This window comes from Entelurus aequoreus, linkage group LG11 (genome assembly GCF_033978785.1).
Source record: "Entelurus aequoreus isolate RoL-2023_Sb linkage group LG11, RoL_Eaeq_v1.1, whole genome shotgun sequence".
Lineage (NCBI taxonomy): Eukaryota > Metazoa > Chordata > Actinopteri > Syngnathiformes > Syngnathidae > Entelurus > Entelurus aequoreus.
This window is the reverse complement of record NC_084741.1, coordinates 4647529-4657011: the sequence shown is the minus strand read 5'-3', so window position 1 is coordinate 4657011 and position 9483 is coordinate 4647529. Positions and strand designations below refer to the sequence as shown.

Genomic DNA, 9483 nt, shown 5'->3' with positions numbered 1-9483 from the left:
CAACATGCTAAATGATGCTAATGTCAATATGCTAAATGATGCTAACGTCAACATGCTAAATGATGCTAACATCAACATGCTAAATGATGCAAACGTCAACATGCTAAATGATGCTAACGTCAACATGCTCAATTATGCTAACATCAACATGCTAAATGATGCTAACATCAGTAATTAGACTGAAACATAAAATCACAACTGAATAACTTTTTTCTTCTAATATGATTAGTTTTTTGAGTAACCTTACAAGTGTATTCTTGTAGCTTTCCCACTTTTTCTGGTTATTTCCCGACTTCCCCTGCCAGTGTGGCTGTAATACTCCTGGGTGTTGTTCTAAAGATGCCTTGGTGTTCTCCTGGTTGTCAGCCTGGTGAGTTCAGTTCCAGGTGCAGAAATGTGTTGAGAGTGGAGCGTTGAAGGGAAAAAAGGAAGCAGTTTCAACTCAGGCGCCCCCTGGTGTCGATGCGTTGAAGTGCAGTGTCGTGTCTCTAATGTATGGAGCCCCTAAAGAGACATGGGGGAATTTTTATTTTAATTTTTTTATATATATTTTTTTTTAAAAAAAATTTTTCAGACATGTATCTTGTGCGCACGACAAACTTTATAAAGTTATAAAAAAATATATATGAATATATATTTTTATAATTTTTTTTTTTTTTTTTTTTTCAGACATGTATCTTGTGCGCACGAGAAACTTTATAAAGTTATAAAAAAATATATATAAATATATATTTTTATAATTTTTCATTTTTTTAATTTATTTTTTTTAGACATGAATCTTGTGCGCACGAGAAACTTTCTTGTGCGCACGAGAAACTTTATAAAGTTATAAAAAAATATATATAAATATATATTTTTATAATTTTTTTTTTTTTTTTTAGACATCTTGTGCGCACGAGAAACTTTATAAAGTTATAAAAAAATATATATAAATATATATTTTTATAATTTTTTTTTTTTTTTAGACATCTTGTGCGCACGAGAAACTTTATAAAGTTATAAAAAAATATATATAAATATATATTTTTATAATTTTTTTTTTTTTTTTTAGACATCTTGTGCGCACGAGAAACTTTATAAAGTTATAAAAAAATATATATAAATATATATTTTTATAATTTTTTTTTTTTTTTTTAGACATGAATCTTGTGCGCACGAGAAACTTTATAAAGTTATAAAAAAATATATATAAATATATATTTTTATAATTTTTTATTTTTTTTATTTTTTTTATTTTTTTTTTTAGACATGAATCTTGTGTGCACGAGAAACTTTATAAAGTTATAAAAAAATATATATAAATATATATTTTTCTAATTTTAAATTTTTTAAATTTTTTTTTAGACATGAATCTTGTGTGCACGAGAAACTTTCTCGTGCGCACGAAATACATGTCTAAAAATTTTTTTTTAAAATAATTTAAAAAAAACAGTTCATTTTTTTCATAACTTTATAAAAAGACTCGTGCGCACGAGAGTTTCTCGTGCAGGATACATGTCTAAAAAAATAAAATAAAAATTAAAAAAAATTATAAAAATATAATTTTCTCCCATGTCCCTTTAGGGGCTCCGTACATTACAGACACATGTCTCTTTAGGGGGCTCCGTACTAATGCAGCGTTTAATCCTCTTCTATTTTTCCAAAGAGTGTTTATTTCATGAAAGTATTTTCCTAGCGAATGCGGGCAAACATTCTCCTGCGAGGCGAATGTTTGACGGAAGCCATATTTTTATTTCTTTGACTTCAAAGTTTCTGCCTTTTGTGTCCACTGAATGTTTTCATGGCAGCCTTTTAAAAAAAAAAAAAAAAAAAAAAAGGCCTTTTGAGCATCTCACCAGCATTTCACCAGCTTTGTTCCTGCTTCACACGATTTAAAATCTTGACTTCTTGGCCTTTTTATTGCTTTTTAAGGAAGACCTTTTGTCTTTTCTTGTCTTCACGCGTCAAAGTCTGCTGCTGTTTTTGAGAAGAATGTGCAGGACGTGTCTTCTTGCAGCAGCTTTGGAATATCTTCATCTCATCTTCAATGTGTTCCCGCTCCTTCTGAGTTGCACACAACGAGCACTTTAATAACCCAGCAGAACCTTTATCTCCAAACTAGGCGGCAGCAATAAGTGGCATCACTTCATAACAACAATAAGTGTCATCACTTCATAACAACAATAAGTGGCATCACTTCATAACAACAAGAAGTGGCATCACTCCATAACAACAATAAGTGTCATCACTTCATAACAACAATAAGTGTCATCATAAGAAGTCTTAGCTAGCGGGGAGGTCCATTTCACTTCTACTCCGATAAAACTATTGTTTGGTGTTTAAATGGTTGATTTTTTTATTTTATTTTTTTTACATCCACCTTCATGGACAAGTGTACATATCTCAAGAGGGAATGTTGTATGTTATAGAAATGTGTGATTATATTATTGTCATGTACAAAGAAAACAAATCAAGAGTGCACTTCTTTAGATGATTTATTTTCAAGCTTTCAGCATTCCATTCTTGTCATTCGAAGTACTAACAAAGAAACTATATACCAAAATAAAAGTGGACTTTGTAAAGCCTGATGTATGAAGTGTCGTGATTTTTTAAAAAAAGTGCTTTTTTTTTAATTACAGATGAGAAGAGAATGCAGAAATAGATGAAGGGATGGAACATTCTGATTAGTATTTATATCATCGTCAATTATTATGAAATGTGTGACAGTTATAAAGTGTTTTTGATGCTACTGTATTAGCAAATTGATAAATGGACATTTTTCTTATACATTTTTTTTATTTCAAGATGTAAATTGTGTATATACAGATCCATTTATTATTGCATTTTTAAAATGTATTTTTTTTATTTGATCCTTATTTTTTTGTCTATTGAATTCAAATTGACATTTTTTTTTTTATTGGGACTTTATGATTTTGTTTTCTTGTCATATTAAAAACATGTTATAGTTATCTTCTTTGTTCATGATTGATCATTTGTTTTTTATAATCCATTTTAATATTTAAAATTATTTTTTTATTTTATCCTGTGATTTGTTTTGTCTTTATTACAGTCAAATTGACATTATTATTTTTATATTTGCTATTGAGATTTTATAAATGTATTGTCCTGTCATATGAATTCCTTTTCAGTAAACTTCGCCCACATACTTTTTACATAATTATATTTATGTATTATGCACCGTATTATTAAATCATGATTGATAAATATTTTAAAAAAAATGTCTGATTTAAATTCAATTTAAATAGATTTCTTCTACTCTTGATTTGATCCTAAATCCATATATTTTTCCCTAACCTGTAATAGCATCTTTTGTCCACACGAGGGAGTGCTTATAAAATACTTTAGTTATTCTGATAGTAATGAAACAAAAACATGCTACGACTCACAGAAGCTTCATTTGGGCTCATTAGGACATGTTTTGGACATTCATCGCCCACATCACATCACATTTTGCTTTTTAAAATATCTAATCCTCCACATTTACACGTTTTAGGGGCAGGAAGTTCAAACGTGTGCTATAAAATGAACGTAACCATTCATGTTATTATAAATAAATAAATATCACCACTGCACAGGCACTGTAGTAATTCTAAGAAAAATATGTACAAAAATGTTCAATTTAGCCAAATGCTCATTCCTAATAATAAATAATACAAATTTAATGTAAATAAAATGCTAATATATATAGCAAATATATAACCAAATAAATGTAGACATTATATTAATGCATATGTTGAGATATGAATAATGATTGCATTTTTGTTTCTTTCCAATAAGAAAACCAATCCAAGTGTGGGACGACATGTTTGTTATTTTAGCAACAAATTAAAAGGTCTTCAATTCACTTCAAACAACTTTATTAGTGCCTGAAGGGGGAATTCCATTTGAGCAAACAAGTTGTCGTGGTCCACAAAGCCTGCATGGCTCTCAATAATAACAAGGTCAATAAATACATAAACAATACAACACTAAAAAATAAACATATTATTAGTCTCTCAAAAATCCAAATACACAAACATTTTTGATTGTATTGGACTAAAAGAAGATTGTTTCCCAAAGAGATGAGGTGTCACTTCGAGCATTAATTTACCACAAAGTGCCTGATTGATAAAAGAGTCTTTCGTTTACAGTTAATTATGTTTTTGTGTATTACATGTTTCTTAATTCATATTTTAAATCGTGGGGGGAAGGAAATGTGCAAGTGTTGTCAGAGCTGCAGTTCTCAGTCCTGCCGGCAGGTGTCACTGTGGAACCGTGAAACTCCTCTTCTTCGCGCTAACTTGACGTGGCGGAGGACCGGAAGCAAACTTGCATTTTTAATCACTTGCAGGGTTTTAATGGCGTTTGAGATTTACACGCCCGTATCATCCTCTCGTGTCATCCTCTCGTGTCATCCTCTCGTGTCATCCTCTCGTGTCATCCTCTCGTGTCATCCTCTCGTGTCATCCTCTCGTGTCCGCCTCATCGCCGCTTTACCAGATACAAGCGGCCAGGGGCGCGGAAAAGGGTCGGGGGGGTATAGGAGACGGATGATGGAGGGGGGCCCAGAGAGGCCCCTAATGATGATGAAATGATAATGTTGCCGCTGTGTTGGGGGCCCTATAAACATTCTTTTCATGGGGCCCAAAATCCCGAGCGGCGCCCCCGCAAGCGGCGAATTAGCGCTGTTCTCCAGGCGGGCTCGCAAGATGGCTTGGCGGGAAAATGTGTCATTAGGGGGCGCCGCGACCGTGAGGGGGGAAAGTTATTTTTCAAGACAAAAAATTATTTTCAAGATGAAAAATTATTTTCAAGGTAAAAGTTGATTTTCATGACAAAAAATGATTTTCAAGACAAAAAATTATTTTCAAAGTAAAAGTTGATTTTCAAGACAAAACATTTTTTTCAAAGAAAACAATTATTTTCAAGGTAAAAGTTGATTTTCAAGACAAAAAATAATTTTCAAGGTAAAAGTTGATTTTCATGACAAAAAATGATTTTCAAAACAAAAAATGATTTTCAAGGTAAAAATTGATTTTCATGACAAAAAGTGATTTTCAAGGTAAAAGTTGATTTTCAAGACAAAACATTTTTTTCAAAGAAAAAAATGATTTTCAAGGTAAAAGTTGATTTTCATGACAAAAAATGATTTTCAAGGTAAAAATTGATTTTCATGACAGCAGGAACTTCACTCGGTGACAGAAAACACTGTGAGTAATGGCTTCCTGCGCGTCTTGCACCATACTCACGGAGAGGTTGGCTCTGCTAGAGGGCCGTGTCCGCCAGTTAGAGCAGAGTAATGTCGTAACTTTAGATGTTGCGGACACATCTGCTAGCGTTAGCTGTAGCGAGCTAACTAGCCCAGCTTGTAGCAGTCCTAAGCGGCCTACAAGCTACGGTGTACCGGTTGAGACGCATAATAGATTTAGCTCTTTAGCTAGTCCTACACCCCAGTCTACCGGGCACCACACCTTAGTTATAGGGGACTCCATCACCCGAAACATAAAGCTTAGCAAACCAGCCACAATAAAGTGTATCCCCGGGGCCAGAGCACCTGACATTGAAGCTAATCTTAGGGAGCTAACTCGCAACAGGCCTAGTAAACACGTACGACAGGCTAATCGCACCACTAATTATGCGAATATAGTTGTACACGTTGGCTCCAATGACACTAGAATGAGACAGTCAGAGATTACAAAGAGAAACATAGCCAGGACTTGTGATCTCGCCAGAAAGATGTCCAGGCATCGAATAATTGTCTCTGGCCCCCTGCCTGCGAGAGGCAATGATGAGAGATATAGCAGATTAGTCTCGCTTAACAAGTGGTTGGCTAGCTACTGTAGGCAGCAGGGACTAACGTTTATTGATAACTGGCCCTCTTTCTGGGGCAAACCAGGCTTGCTGATGAGAGACGGCCTTCACCCTAACCAGGAAGGTGCCATCATCCTGTCTAGAAACATAGACTACTATTTAAGTCTCACTTGACTGACTACACTAGAGCAAGCCCGGTCACAGGCAATTACAATGTCTGTTAGTCCGGGTGAGGAGTCAGTTAAGCTAGAACTAGCCAGCGCCAGGCTGGATAATCCATGTACGCATAGCAATTCTCTTAGAATAATACACAATTCACATAATGTTTTTTCTGTTGTGTCTGTGTCAGAGGTGGACATGCATTCTACTGAGGTGGCAAATTATGATATGTCCAGTCTATTGCAGCACCAAGCAAACAATCGGAAAATTCCCGTCATATCAATTCCTAGATATGGTCGAAACTATTTAAAGTGCACTACGCATAATAAACGCAACATTGTTAATATTGCCACTACGGATAATCTTAACAAAAACTCGTCAAAACAGCCCAATACCTATAATATGGGCTTTTTAAACATAAGATCATTGTCTCCCAAGGCGTTATTGGTTAATGAGGTCATTAGAGACAACAATCTTAACGTCATTGGTCTTAGCGAAACCTGGCTCAAACCGGACGAATTTTTTGCGCTCAATGAGGCATCTCCTCCTAACTATACGAATGCGCATGTTGCCCGCCCTCTTAAAAGGGGAGGGGGTGTCGCACTAATATACAATGAAAATTTCAACCTTACCCCTAACCTAAATAATAAATATAAATCGTTTGAGGTGCTTACTATGAGGTCTGTCACACCGCTACCTCTCGACCTGGCTGTTATCTACCGCCCCCCTGGGCCCTATTCGGACTTTATCAGTGAATTCTCAGAGTTCGTTGCTGATCTAGTGACGCACGCCGACAATATAATCATAATGGGGGACTTTAATATCCATATGAATACCCCATCGGACCCTCAGTGCGTGGCGCTCCAAACCATAATTGATAGCTGTGGTCTTACACAAATAATACATGAACCCACGCATCGCAACGGTAATACAATAGATCTAGTGCTTGTCAGGGGTGTCACCACCTCCAAAGTTATGATACTTCCATATACTAAAGTAATGTCCGATCATTACCTTATAAAATTTGAAGTTTTGACTCTTTGTCAACAAGCTAATAATAATAATAACTGCTATAGCGGCCGCAACATTAATGCTGCCACAACGATGACTCTTGCTGACCTACTGCCTTCGGTAATAGCACCATTCCCAAATTATGTCGGCTCTATTGATAAACTCACTAACAACTTTGACGATGCCTTGCGCGAAATTATTGATAGTATAGCACCGCTAAAGCAAAAAAGGGCCCCTAAAAGGCGCACCCCATGGTTTACAGAAGAAATTAGAGCTCAGAAATTATCATGTAGAAAACTGGAACGCAAATGGCGCGCGACTAAACTTGAGGTTTTCCATCAAGCATGGAGTGATAGTTTAATAACTTATAAACGCATGCTTACCTTAGCTAAAGCTAAATACTACTCAAATCTCATCCGCCTCAACAAAAACGATCCTAAATTTCTGTTTAGTACAGTAGCATCGCTAACCCAACAAGGGACTCCTCCCAGTAGCTCCACCCACTCGGCAGATGATTTTATGAATTTCTTTAATAAGAAAATTGAACTCATTAGAAAGGAGATTAAAGACAACGCATCCCAGCTACAACTGGGCTCTATTAACACAAATACGACTGTATATACGACGGACACTGCCCTCCAAAATAGTCTCTCTATTTTTGATGAAATAACATTAGAGGAATTATTACAGCGTGTAAGTGGGATAAAACAAACAACATGTTTACTTGACCCACTTCCTGGGAAACTTATCAAGGAACTGTTTGTATTATTAGGTCCATCAGTGTTAAATATTATAAACTTATCACTTTCCTCCGGCACTGTTCCCCTAGCATTCAAAAAAGCGGTTATTCATCCTCTACTCAAAAGACCTAACCTCGATCCTGACCTCATGGTAAACTACCGACCGGTCTCCCACCTTCCGTTTATTTCCAAAATTCTCGAAAAAACTGTCGCACAGCAGCTAAATGAACACTTAGTGACTAACAATCTCTGTGAACCTTTTCAATCCGGTTTCAGGGCAAATCACTCTACGGAGACAGCCCTCGCAAAAATGACTAATGATCTATTGCTAACGATGGATTCTGATGTGTCATCTATGTTGCTGCTTCTTGATCTTAGCGCCGCTTTCGATACTGTTGATCATAATATTTTATTAGAGCGTATCAAAACACGTATTGGTATGTCAGACTTAGCCTTGTCTTGGTTTAACTCTTATCTTACTGACAGGATGCAGTGCGTCTCCCATAACAATGTGACCTCGGACTATGTCAAGGTAACGTGCGGAGTTCCCCAGGGTTCGGTTCTTGGCCCTGCACTCTTTAGTATTTACATGCTGCCGCTAGGTGACATCATACGCAAGTACGGTGTTAGCTTTCACTGTTATGCTGATGACACTCAACTCTACATGCCCCTAAAGCTGACCAACACGCCGGACTGTAGTCAGCTGGAGGCGTGTCTTAATGAAATTAAACAATGGATGTCCGCTAACTTTTTGCAACTCAACGCTAAGAAAACGGAAATGCTGATTATCGGTCCTGCTCAACACCGACATCTATTTAATAATACCACCTTAACATTTGACAACCAAACAATTAAACAAGGAGACTCGGTAAAGAATCTGGGTATTATCTTCGACCCAACTCTCTCGTTTGAGTCACACATTAAGAGTGTTACTAAAACGGCCTTCTTTCATCTCCGTAATATCGCTAAAATTCGTTCCATCTTGTCCACTAGCGACGCTGAGATCATTATTCATGCGTTCGTTACGTCTCGTCTCGATTACTGTAACGTATTATTTTCGGGCCTCCCTATGTCTCGCATTAAAAGATTACAGTTGGTACAAAATGCGGCTGCAAGGCTTTTGACAAAAACAAGAAAGTTTGATCATATTACGCCTATACTGTATATACCTTTATATACATATATACATACATATATATACCTATACTGGCTCACTTGCACTGGCTTCCTGTGCACTTAAGATGCGACTTTAAGGTTTTACTACTTACGTATAAAATATTACACGGTTTAGCTCCAGCCTATCTCGCCGATTGTATTGTACCATATGTCCCGGCAAGAAATCTGCGTTCAAAGAACTCCGGCTTATTAGTGATTCCCAGAGCCCAAAAAAAGTCTGCGGGCTATAGAGCGTTTTCTATTCGGGCTCCAGTACTCTGGAATGCCCTCCCGGTAACAGTTAGAGATGCTACCTCAGTAGAAGCATTTAAGTCCCATCTTAAAACTCATTTGTATAATCTAGCCTTTAAATAGACCCCCCCTTTTTTAGACCAGTTGATCTGCCGTTTCTTTTCTTCTCTCCTCTTCTCCCCTGTCCCTTGGGAGGGGGAGTTGCATAGGTCCGGTGGCCATGGATGAAGTGCTGGCTGTCCAGAGCCGGGACCCCGGGTGGACCACTAGCCTGTGCATCGGTTGGGGACATCTCTGCGCTGCTGACCCGTCTCCGCTCGGGATGGTTTCCTGTTGGCCCCGCTGTGGACTGGACTCCCGCTGATGTGTTGGATCC

The 9483-nt window shown here is 36.9% G+C and overlaps 1 protein-coding gene across 1 annotated transcript in view; it reads left to right on the top strand.

Annotated features, from left to right (window-relative positions):
- Positions 1–2759, top strand: part of slc9a1a (solute carrier family 9 member A1a) — a 126373-nt gene extending 123614 nt beyond the window's left edge. The window contains exon 14 of the mRNA XM_062062307.1: positions 2619–2759. The gene's annotated coding sequence lies outside the window, so the exon portion shown is untranslated. The remainder of the gene's footprint in view (positions 1–2618) is intronic.
- Positions 2760–9483: the final 6724 nt, after the last annotated feature.